The sequence below is a fragment of the Phaseolus vulgaris genome, chromosome 10 (genome assembly GCF_000499845.2).
Source record: "Phaseolus vulgaris cultivar G19833 chromosome 10, P. vulgaris v2.0, whole genome shotgun sequence".
NCBI lineage: Eukaryota > Viridiplantae > Streptophyta > Magnoliopsida > Fabales > Fabaceae > Phaseolus > Phaseolus vulgaris.
The window spans coordinates 5,772,096-5,785,227 of NC_023750.2; the positions used below are offsets into that span (position 1 = coordinate 5,772,096).

At 33.8% G+C, this 13,132-nt stretch overlaps 1 pseudogene; it reads left to right on the forward strand.

Annotated features, from left to right (window-relative positions):
- Positions 1–7,901: 7,901 nt before the first annotated feature.
- Positions 7,902–12,333, forward strand: LOC137819321 (2-alkenal reductase (NADP(+)-dependent)-like; annotated as a pseudogene).
- The last annotated feature ends 799 nt before the right edge of the window (positions 12,334–13,132 follow it).

Sequence of the window (13,132 nt, forward strand, 5' to 3'; positions counted from 1 at the left end):
TACCAATGAGATCCTCTCGTGGATGGGACGAAGTATACAATTGTAGCAAGGCGCGAGTGGGAACTTGGTACGAGAGGTGACTGAAAACTTCAATAACATGACGATCGGCCGCCCCCATTGAGTGAAAAGATATTGAATTAAACTTCACGGGATCTCTTGTCCAGTAAAGAGGAAATTTTGGAGACTCTCCATTGAAAAAATACTCTTTCCCTATCGGCTCTATTAGAATTTTGAAAAAACCTCCCTTAAAATCCTTATATGATGATGTAAAAGGTTTAAGGAAGCAAACGTTGGATTTACTAATAAGAGAAAGCCATCCTGGTCGTTTACCAGGCCGAGAACTATAATAATACAGGAACGAAGCTGGACTAGGAGAAAGCGACAGTAATTTACACAAAATACTAAAAGCTTGCATGGCAGCCCAACCATTAGGATGAAGCTGAGTAGGGGCAACATTAAGAAAATTAAGAACGCCTATTTGAAAGTTTTTCAAAGGCAATCGAATATGAAGGTCTCTAAAAAAGCAAGCATAAAAATAGAAAAACCGAGAGGTATAGGCCGAGAACTACATGTCCAATAATCAAAGTAATAAATTAAAACCGAAAGGTCTGGACCGAAACCTAAAAGGATAATAAAAATCATAATAAAGCCCAATTTAAATAAGGAACTTGCACAAGGGGGTGTAAAAGTAATAAAAAAGGTGTGAGAAGAAAGTCCAAAAGTACTGTAGAAGGCCCATCAACGAAACCCTATAAATAGGAGGTCAGCACAAGAAAAAGGTAAGAGTGATTTTATCTGAAAAACCATTACATTGTTTCTGACTTTGGCATCGGAGCGACTTGCAGGTACATCCCCCCACCTGTGAGGAATACCAACCGAAAGGAGTAGCCGAGAGGTGCAGCCGAGAGGAGCAGCCGAGATGAATAGCCGAGAGAAGTAGCCAAGAGGAGCAACCGCGAGTCCAGCCCAGTTGAGGATCCAGCCCAATAGGAAACCGAAAGTATAGCCCGAAATCAGAAGATTTGTGAAAAAGGCCATCTTGTTTCAGTTCGAGTGTTCTTGGTCCCTTTATGTAAGAACAGCTAGTTATCAAATTCTACCTTTGTTTATTCAAATGTTGACATACAACATAAATACCCCTTTTTTGTATTATAAACATCTTTGGCTTTAAATGATGGGAATTTAGTTGTGAGTCAACAAGTAAAAGCCAAACCTTCTTTAGGACATTATGATAAAAAAAATTTAAATCACATTGTTCCTGTAAAAGCTTGTGATATTTTCTTAGAACGACCTTGGAATTTTCACAGTACTTTTGTTTACCACATTTATTTTAATGAAATTACTTTCACTTATAGAGGAAATAGGTTTGTTTTTAGTTTTTCAATACCTTCACAAGTAATGGAAACCAACTACAAACACAGTTGAATTTTGAAAATCTTTGTCGATAGTTGAACCAAGCATTAAAATAAACTTTTTCTCCTTAGAACAATCTTGCGAGGAGTTACTTGATGTATACCTTTTATCTGGAGCTGAACCAGATTTGGTTCCAACACCTTGTGAAGACTTGCTAGTAATACACCAGGGCGATCAACCGTTAAGGGACCTTCACAAGGTACAAATACTAAAAACACCAAATAAATCTGATACCCATTTTACCCCGACACATAAAATATTTTGCATGCTTGTATCATCTGATCGAGGTAATTCTTCTTCATGTTCTATTTCTTCTTATTCTACTTTATTCTCCCCATTTTGTGTGGTATTTCTCTATACATGTTCCACACAACCTAATTTGTTTGTTGTATGTTTACATAACAATCAATATTTAGTCTTTTTTCATTCTACTTATGTTTATTGTCTTTTTCAGGTGGATCCACGAACCGGGTGGGTCTTGACTTCACTCATTAAAAATAAAGGTGACACTTTCACTGAATCTGAGGACATATCCTTTTGAAGGAGGCATCCTGATGGAGAACCATCCAAGACACCATACACAAGAATAAAAGAACAGACGACCTGTTTGTATATATTTTAGAATAAACCTGTATAAGAATTATATTTTGGTTTCTTTTCAAGAGTACTTTGTAGATGAAATAGAGACACTCTAGAAACCCTAACTTGTCACACAAGTAAGGATTCCTAAAGAATCTCAAAGGAGCATACACTGCCTCCTTGAGCCACCACACCTCACCTTAGCTGAGTTCACTTAACTAGGATTATGGTAGCTTAAGAAGCAAGCTACCTTCATCTATAAATACCCTAAATCTCACTCATGTATGGAGATTTGCAAATATTGAAAGAAAAGTTCAGGACTTCATTCGCTCCCAAATCTCTCTTGCTAGTGGGCCTAATTGACTTAGTGAACCTATGAAAAGTTGGCCAAACCTCTTTCCCTTGATTGCACCTTCAACTCCACTGAATTCTCTCATCTTCTCTCAATGTGGGTGCCTCTTCATCACTCCATTTTCGCTGCCACTTCAATCATTCCATTAACCACAAACTTGGACTACATCAACTAGCTTTTTGTTACACGTTATAGGGTCGTGTGACTCTTTGCGATATAAATGATCTTTCATCATAAGATTCAAATATGAGTAGTTTTCAGTAATGAACTAGATCCATCAGGCGAAATGAATCCTTCAAACTTAAATCACAAAGGCTTGCTCCCTTGAAACAATTGAGTTTTAATACCATTGCTGAGAAACAAAACACATACATATAAGCAAAAAATTCCCCTCCATTTGTGATGGATTCCTTGAAGTTATCTTCGAGTTTCTTGAGACTGTTTGCCTAGACAAAAGACTTTGCTCCAGCTACTATGAAAAGTACCAAAACTTAGGCTTGGGTTCGACTATATAGGTTTCCTTTGGAGTATTAGAGATCAAGGGCGATTTTTTCCATCATCAAAGGTCTTGGTACTCCTTTGTATTTGGATGAGAATACTATGAGAAAGAAGAGGGGTATGTTTTCTAGAGTGTTGGTGGATATTGATATGTTTCCCCTCTTTCCGATCAACTCTTGGTTGAACGTTCGGACTACACTTTTGTAGTTGGAGTGGAATATGAATGGCTAATTCCTTTTTGCTCTCATTGTAAGATGATAGGGCATGAGCTTGCTCAGTGTCGGGTCATACATGATCAGGCTCGTGTTCCTGGGCCTCAACAAAAATCTTTTCAGAAGATAGTTTCCGATGAACGGGATAAGGAGAGGACTGTGGTTCCTAAACAACGTCAAAAATATCGGAAGAAAGGTCTGTAGCCAAAGCTCGTGGATGGCCCCACAGATAATTCAAACTTTGTTTTTTCTAACGAGGCTAATGCAGGGTCACCCTTGGGTCACCTTGCTTCTAATAAACCAGGAGGACTGGAGGATGATTTTGCTGATATGTCTCCTCTTGAGGATGCCTCGGATCAAGAATCCATGAAAGGGTTATGCACTCATACTTCGGATTTTCCAGAACAAGGAATGCTACCTGCTGTTATGCAAGGCAAGGGCTCAGAGTCTCGTGCTCCTATTGAGGATCTTCATGTGGAGGTCTCACCTCTTATGGGGGATCCATCTCTTCATAGGGATACTTCACCTGTAGTTTCTACAACACCATTCACTACTCCTATGGATGGTCATCACACGTGTGCAATTGTGATTGTACCATCCTCGTCGTTGGTCCTGCAAAATCATTTTTCCTCTCTCGAGGGTTTGGAAACTACAGATGTGGGAGGTGATCCTTATATTGGGGAGACAGATTCGGGATTGTATTGGTATTGCTTTAGAGGCTATTAACATGCTCTCTAAAATGGTTTGAGGAGGTAATGTGGCATACAAAGTTGATATTCATAAAGCCTTTGATACTCTAAGTTGAAAATTTTTATTATTAGTTTTGACACGCTTTGGTTTTCACCCATCGTTTGTCGGTTGGATTAGTACTATTCTCCGGTCCGCTATGCTTTCTATCAGAATAAATGGCAATCTGGTGGGTTTTTTTCCTTGTAGTAGAGGAGTTAGACAAGGTGATCCTTTGTCTCTTCTACTTTTCTGTCTTGTAGAGGAAGTTCTTAGTAAAGGTCTTTCTAAGCTTGTGAATGATAAGAAGATTCTACATATGGTTGGTTCGCAAGGTTTTCTCACTCCCTCCCATGTTTTGTATGCTGATCACATTTTTGTTTTCTGTAGGGCGAATAATAAGTCTCTTAGAAATTTGAGTACTTTTCTTAAAACATATGGTGATTTCTCGGGTCAATATGTTAACAATTCTAATAGTAGTTTTTTCACCATCGATAATTCTGCAAGATTTGTCACCAAAATTCAACGTATTCTTTCTTATAGCCATGGTTGTTTGCCTTTCAATTATTTAGGAGTGTTTATCTTTGTTGGTGCTCCAAAAAGTCGTTTTCTGCAACCTTTGGCGAATAAAGTCAAATTAAAGCTAGCATCTTGGAAAAGTAAATCTCTTAGCATGATGGGTCAGATTCAGTTGGTCAATACGGTGATTACGGGAATTCTAGCATATAGCTTTAATTTGTATAAATGGCCTCTTCTTAAGCAAGTTGAGCAGTGGTGTCAAAATTTTTTATGGACTGGAGATATTCTGTAGAAAGGCATAGCTACTGTTAATTAGGCTACGATTTGTTCTCCCCTTGAGAATGGAGGTTTGAAGATTATTAACCTTCACCATGAAAATAATGCATATCTTCTTAAGCTTGCTAGGAACTTTGCTTATAGCAACAGGTCTTGGTCTTTGCTCTTGAAAGTCAAGGTTCTTAAATCAAAATACGAGTTTAAAATGGTTTATAGATCCTCATCTCTTTGGCCTAGAATTAAGCAGTTTTATTTTACTATACTTGATTATACTTCTTGGACTGTTGGTACAGGTTCTTTTATTAATTTCTGGAATAATAAATGGTGTTCTACTACTCCTTTAGCACATATTGTAGGTTTATCTGATGGTATTAGCATTCTGGATACAGTTTCTCAGTTTTGGACAGGTCGTGATTGGAATATTTTGTTGTCTTTACAGCAGATGCCTCATCTTTTTAGTCATATCATAGTTAGGGCGGATCAGGATGTTCCTAATTGGATTCTAGATGGGTCTGGTCGGTTCACTCTTCAATCGGCTAGGATTTTTTTCTTAGAACCAGGAGTTCCCTGTGGTTGTGGTAAATTTATTTGGTCTTCAGATATCCCACCTTCCAAAACTCTTGTCCTTTGGAAAGTTTTTCATGGGCGGCTTCCTACAGATCAACATATTCAAAATAAAGGTCTCCATATTTGTTCTATGTGTACGCTTTGTGAAAAGCATGAGGAATCTCTTCATCATTTATTTTTTGAATGCCCTAATGCTTTGTATATTTGGAGTTGGGTTCAACAGATTTTTCTTACTTCTCATTTCTCTAATAAGGATGATATTCTTTCATTTATTAAGAGTGATGGTAGTCCTTTGGTTAAATTGATTAAACTTGTTGTGATAACTTTTTCTATTTGAATGTTATGGCGTATGAGGAATTATGCTCGTTTTCAGGATAAGATTGAGGTTTCTAGGGCTATTTCAATTATTAAAGATTTAACTTGTCTAGTGGGAAAGTTGTCTAAAGCTTCAATGAAGAATGATATGATGGATTTCAGTTTGATTAAGTTTTTTGGTATTAATACTCGTACTGGTAAAGTTCGTCGTCCTCTTCCTGTTAGATGGGATTTTTCTTCACCAGGATGGGTTAAAATTAACACTGATGGGGCTGCTAGGGGTTCTTCAGGTCTTGCCACTTGTGGGGGTATTTTCCGTGGGAGTATGGGGGAGTTTATTGGAACTTTCTCTGTGTTTCTTGCGTTTAGACTGCTTTGGTTGCTGGATTTTATGGAGTTATATATGCTTTGGAGGAAGCTCAAAAGTTGGGACTAACTAATGTCTGGCTGGAATGTGACTCTACCTTGGTTTGTGTTGCGTTTACTGCTAGGACAAATGTTCCTTGGATGTTTCGTAATCGATGAAATATTTGTCTTAATTACTGTGGAAAAATCAGGTTTAGGGTTACTCATATTTTTCGTGAAGGGAATGTGTGTGCTGATAAGTTGACTAATTTAGGATTTATTCATAAAGAATTCTTTCATTGGTATAATAGGCTTCCATCTAGTCTGTTCTTAGAATTCTTTATTAATAGGTATAGTCTACCTATGTATCGCTTTTGTTAACATATGAATTTTGGTCTAGTCCTCCCATATTTTTGTATTTTTTTTTAATAATACATTTTTCATGTGATGGCAAATGATTGTTGTTACTTAAGGTGTCATGTGTCAACCTAACTGAGATGTCAAGTAACATAGTAATGTCTAATATGAAAGTTTTTTATAAAAAAAAATTCCCCTCCATAAATGTAACTTAAAATAGGTTTGTGAGAAATAATAATAAAAGAAAAGGATAACACACAAACCTTTTCACGTGAAAAACTTACTCAATAATGGGATCAAGTTTTTTTTTTTCTTTATAACATCCCTTTTTTCACTACCCATTCCTAAATAATTGTTTTCAATAGATTGAGAGAATTTCACTATTTATTCGATTGGAGTATTCTCTTTTTGCTCGATTTATAGTCTCTAACTCCAATTCAATAAACATTAGATGTGCTTTTATTTGTGAGATGATACGTCAACTAAATATAATATCAAATCATAATATATAATTATATATAAATTTTTTCTTACAAATCAATTTTATAAAATTAAATTAAACTTAAATATATTTCTTAAAATATATAAAAATCATTTAAAATATTTTCTAATAAAAGTTGGTTGAACTTATTAAAAGATAAAAAAAAATTACAGTGAATTTGATTTTTTTAATTCTAACTTCCCGTGACAATGGGATGGTTTTTCTAAAACCCGGGCAGAAGCATCAAAGGGGAAAATAGAAAAATTGTAATTATTATTTTTTTTCTATCAGTAAATAATTGTACCTATTATTTTACAGCAATAATTCCATATTAATTGTACCTATTTTTTGATCAGCAATAATCCCATATTATAATTATTATTGTACCCGTTTATTTTGCTATTGAGGTATTATCAATATATAAAAAAAAATAATGTGTATATAAATTGTTATTAATCTTGACTCCTAAGCAATATGGGATTATTGAGTGTACAGGAACAAGTTTCTAGTCGAGTTCTAATGGGAACAAATTATCTTTAGTTGAAGGCTAATAGAACGGAGGTTTATCTTTGAAACCTTGTTTTGTTTTCACATACAGTGTCAATGTTCCGATTTCAAATTCGTTGAGATAGCATGTTTTGGAACTTAGAATTTCGTCACGGTTGTCTTTAAAAAGTGTCTTGGTGAGTTAAGAGAGGAAGATGTATATAAATTGAAATTAAGTTTAAAGATAAAAATAATTAATTATTATATTAACTAAATTATATATATTATTATAAAGATTACAAAAATTATTGATATTTCAAGTAATTTTTATTATTAATAAAATTTATAAATTAGTATACTATAAATTTTTAATTATAATTCATTTATAGAATAGATGACATGTTCCATGATACTTGAGAAGCTATATGTTTTCCCATTTTGTCAAGAATTTAACTCTTATCATTTGTATGAACAAAAATATTGCCTCTTGTATTTTAATAATCTTAAGAAATGAAGCTGAATAATAAATTTTTATCTCTAATATAATTAAATAAAAAATACAATATCTTGTAGAGTCACAACTTAACCTTTATTTGATGTGGTGTTGAATCTGATTACAATCCATATTTGGAGTGATTGTGAAAACACATGGGATAACACATGCAATAGCAATAAATGGTAAGTGTGAAGTTGGCAATAATATTTATGGTAAAGAAAGAGAAGGGAAAATGGAAAAGAAGACAAAAGAACCAGAAACAGGAAGAAAGGTAGCTTGTTGCATCTTTATGCATCGTGCATAGTGCTTCAAGATAAGGCCATGACCCAGTTGCCCTTTCGTTCTCCCATTTGATCCCTCATCATCCATTCCTCTTCACAACACAACACATTGAAACGACACAAACATCATAAACCTCTGAGATGGCGGAACTGAGGAACAGGCAAGTGGTTCTGAACAACTATGTTGTTGGTTTTCCCAAAGAATCAGACATGAGCATTGTTGAAGGAACCATAACATTGAAGCTTCCAGAAGGTTCCTCTGATCTTCTCCTCAAAAATCTCTACCTCTCATGCGATCCCTACATGCGATTCCTCATGACCAAGGAGGACAACCCTTTGGGAATTGGCGCCTACAAGCTTTACTCTGTAACTCACTCACTCTTTCACCACACAATCTTCACTCTTTTCTTACTTACTACATGCTAAATTTTATGATATCAATGCTTTCAGATTTATTTATTATTGTTTAGTTGATATATAAATCGAAGATCCCAACCTCAACCTTAAGAGCCGGTTTTATGAGGTTGAGTTAGGCTTAAAGTCCACTTTATAATATGGTATCAGATTCATTTTTCGAGTCTATCCTAGAGAGTGTTTGTTGGGCTTATCAGACCATCCGCTATCGGGTCGTTATCGGATCACTCATAATATGTTATCTCACGCACGAGCTGTCACTCTCGACGTGAGGGGTGTGTTGGAGATCCCACATAAGTGGGTGCAAACCTCAACCTTATGAGCCGGTTTTATGGAATTGAGTTACGCTTAAAGTTCACTTTGTAAAATCCATCATAACTTTTGATGCTAAATTTTTGCAGTTTTGGTAATGTTCATGTAACAGATTTTTTTTTGGAAGAAATAGGTTAATGCTTAAGTTAAAAATAGTTTTTAAAGAACTTAATAAAGAGAGGTTCTTTAAGAGTAATTAATGTTATATAAAGGTAGGTGGTGAATGTTGAGTAATTGCAGGCATTGACAGGAAATGGTGTGTCTAAAGTGGTGGAATCTGGAGATCCAGATTATAAGAAAGGTGATTTAGTTTGTGCATGGACTAGATGGGAAGAGTATAGTTTGATCCCTTCATCTCAAATACGGTTCAAAATTGAGCACACTGATCTCCCACTCTCCTATTATAGTGGAGTTCTTGGTATGTATATCCTCAACAATTTCAATTCATGGTTTAATGCTAAGTTTTATTTTAATATAAATGGTAAAAAATCAATTTCGTCTTTTAGATTTTATATTGTTATTCTAAAATTATGTAAAATAATTTAATATGGTTTTTTTATTAGATTTTTTGACGGTTTTAAGTGGATGATGATTTGACAGACAAAGTTTGACAATTGAAATTCATGTCGTGACAAAATTGTTGGAGTGATATTTGTTCTTTTTATGTAGTTGTCTAGGTCATTTTTTCCTTCTGATCTAGGTGTATTCTTCTTTTATGCTGTGTCACTAATCATCAATATATAGGTATCAGTCTTCATCATCTTGTAGTTAGAATGGATGGAGGTTGCAAAACCATTGTAACTCCTCTCATGGTAGTGAAAGTGAGAGTTCCTTCCTTGCACTCATTTGTCATTGTGAGATTTTCTTTTTATATTGAGAATAACTACAACCATTAAAAATAATGGAAAATAATTTTAAGCATATGAATCCTTGAAAAATAGTTATGTGCATTTTTTTCTTTGCTCGTATTTTCCATGATATAAGTTATGATATGGTGATATAAAACATGATAAAGAGTTCAATACTAAGGAGGGGCGAGAAAGAAAAATAGAAAAATAATATCATTTTATGAAATTGACTTCTTTTAAAGATCTTACAAGCAAGTTTTAAACAAGACTAAGATCATCCAATCTCTTTCCTTAGTTCAAATGCAAACAAATAGTATTATTACAATTACAATTGTTTCAAAAACATATATAGATAGAATTATCATCAATGCTCAATTTCTTATATGATACACAAATTACAGTAGTTTAATATCTTACTTATGTTCAAGAGAATTGTGAAGGATAATTGTAATGTGATTGTTCATGTTTAAAAATAATATGTATATGTAAATGTAAGGATAAGACTAAATAAAATAATCCTTCTACCTATCTTCACTTGACAAAGTGTATCCTAACATTATTCACAACAAAAAGCCTTTTCACATTAAAATACATTATTTTCATTTACAACAAAAGAACATTTTCACACATGAATATATTAATGTCTATTCACCCAACATTGTCTAGTTTAAATGATCACCTTCCTTGGCAATCAATTACTTAGAACACATCATTGACTCAAATAAAGAAGAAAAATCCATCTATGAAATTCAACAACAATCATCATTTGTTTCCTGTCATAATATCAAATTGCATCGCACTACCAAAAAGCGTGAGACGGGTTCACTAATCTAGTTCGTTGACCCGCTTAGACTCGTCCCTCATAACGCGGGCCAACAGTAGGACGGGTTAGCTCGCATAAATAAAACATTTTTTTTTCTGCAAAGAAAAACATATCTCATTTACCCATTATTGTAGTATGACATTTATTTAATTTTATTTGCGATGACGTTGTGCCTTAGGGACTTGTTGATCATGAGGTCTAACTCCAAAAACAATGTATATGCAAAAGCAAAACTTTGTGAATAACATTCTCTCATTCCTTTGATAGTTTGAAGCCTTCTAACACTGATGCTCGTTATTATGCAACAAACATGGTCTTGTAAAATTATCACTTTCCTTATTAAATCATGGTTGAGTAATGTAGCCATGTGATATACTTATTCATGTCGAATTATGCATGCACATTATGTTTCACCTTAATGAAACTTAGTGAGTTTGCATGCAAGCTTATGATGTTGCAAGGTTTTATATAACTATGTTGTGCCTTTTCACCCATATTATTTTCTTCTAGGAATGGAGCTCAACAAGCTTTCATGCAAGCTTTTAGATAGTTTTGCATGATTTTTCATAATTTCGATGTGCCTTTTGACCTATAACATTGTATTTTCTTATCATAGGCATGCCTGGATTGTCTGCTTATGCTGGCTTCTTTGAGGTAGGTTCTCCCAAAAAAGGAGATAATGTTTTTGTTTCAGCTGCCTCTGGTGCTGTTGGTCAACTTGTTGGCCAATTCGCCAAGTTGAAGGGTTGTATGTTGTTGGAAGTGCTGGAAGCAAAGATAAGGTATTTATTTATTGTTGTTATGTATTTGGATAAATGAATAATTAGCTTCAATGTTAGAATATTTATTCTACTGTTTGAAATACCACTCTTTTGAATTAGCTTGGTTGCAACAACAACCAAAACCTTTTTTTGGCTTGAGTAGGCTGATTATAGAATACATTGAAATTTTTTTCTTTCAATTATAATCCTTTAGCAATGTAAACTTTTGAGGCATGTAACATACTTTATTATTTTTCAAGATTGTTGCTATAATTAAAATAGATAAAGTTTGTTTTATTCAATGTATGAGATATCATTTGTTTAGTTTTAGAATTTTCAATTTTTAATATATTATATAATTCAAAAACGTGTATTACTATGTTTCTATGTTCATGTTTGTTTCCAATGTATCCAAAATTCTCACAGCTTTCCGTTGTACCAAGTAATTTTTTTTTTTAAGAGTATTATAAAAGAAAGCATTGATAGTGATTTTTTATGGTTGTTGTGAAATTCTCAATGCAAAAACCAGAAATTAGTTCTCCTTTTACTTATAAACACATGTCTTGTAACTAGGTGGATTTGTTGAAGAATAAATTAGGATTTGATGAAGCTTTTCACTATAAGGAGGAGCCAGACCTCAATGCAACTTTGAAAAAGTTAGTATGTAACATTGTACCAAATGTGATTTTATATTGTTTATTTTCGTAAAGAAAATATGATTGTACCTGATGACACAAACAATACTAGTGAGTAATGATAGTGAATATAAATTTTGAAATCAGGTACTTTCCTGAAGGCATTGATATTTATTTTGAAAATGTTGGGGGCAAGACACTTGATGCAGTACTCCCAAATATGAGACTCCATGGTCGAATACCTATTTGTGGAATGATCTCACAGTACAATCTTACTCAACCTGAAGGTGTAACAAACTTGGCACATCTCATATTTAAGAGGGTTAAAATGGAAGGTTTTCTTGTAAGTGAATTCTTCCATCTATTTCCCAAATTCTTGGACTTTGTCATGCCTCTGATTAGAGAAGGGAAGGTTGTGTATGTGGAAGACATTGTTGAGGGTCTTGAGAATGGCCCTGCAGCGTTGGTTGGTCTCTATAGTGGTCGCAATGTCGGAAAACAAGTGGTGGTTGTTGCTCGTGAGTAAAATTCTATAAATATGTTCTTATTCTGTAAGCTTTACTTTTGATTTTTCCATTTTCTGTTAGATATTGAAACTTGTTTTTATGGTTTATGCAATCAACTTCTATTCTGCTTAGAGTAATTATAGTATATGTTAATTTTCTTTTGAAACTATTGGCGAAAGGACACAAAATCTTAACAAGTAGATATTATTAAGTATTATCATTTTTCAAGGACTTGCTTCAATGTTAGCATAATTTATCTTTATCATTAGTAAATGGATTCTTCACCCACATACTCTTCTAAGTTGGCTTTTAGGATAAACCATCGACTTTGATACGACTATTTAAAATTTTCATCAAGTTTAGATTTTTCATCTCTAGAAAAGTGAACACATGTATTGCAAATAAACACCCTCAAATGATTATAGAAAACATATAATTTCCTTTCTACACTCTCATAAGGACATTACCATCAAGATGAATAAGAAAAAGGTTAATCAAGTCCAACATAGTTCTCAATGTCTCATGCTCGAGAACTTTAGGTAACTTTGCACAAGAGATCGTGTATCGAATTTTATCATTAATTGTGCAATTCATTCTCTTTCCAGAGGTGTCTTGGAATTATTTTCTCAAGCTTGATGTCATGTTGCTTGCAATAGTGGCAAAAATAGTCTTATATTCCCTACTAGTATGTGTTCTAACATTTTAATAACTTTGTTGTTCTCTCTCGACACTTTCATATAAATGCTTTAACACATCAAGGACATGGTCTTTGTATTTAAAATAAAAGCTCAAATGTTCATTAATAATAATGACAAAAAAAAACACTAATAGATTTAACATCCATACACTATGAACTAAATCCAAGATATATGGTCTTCTACATGGAGATAGGTGCACAAAAAAAAAACTCTATGTTACTTACAAACAAGA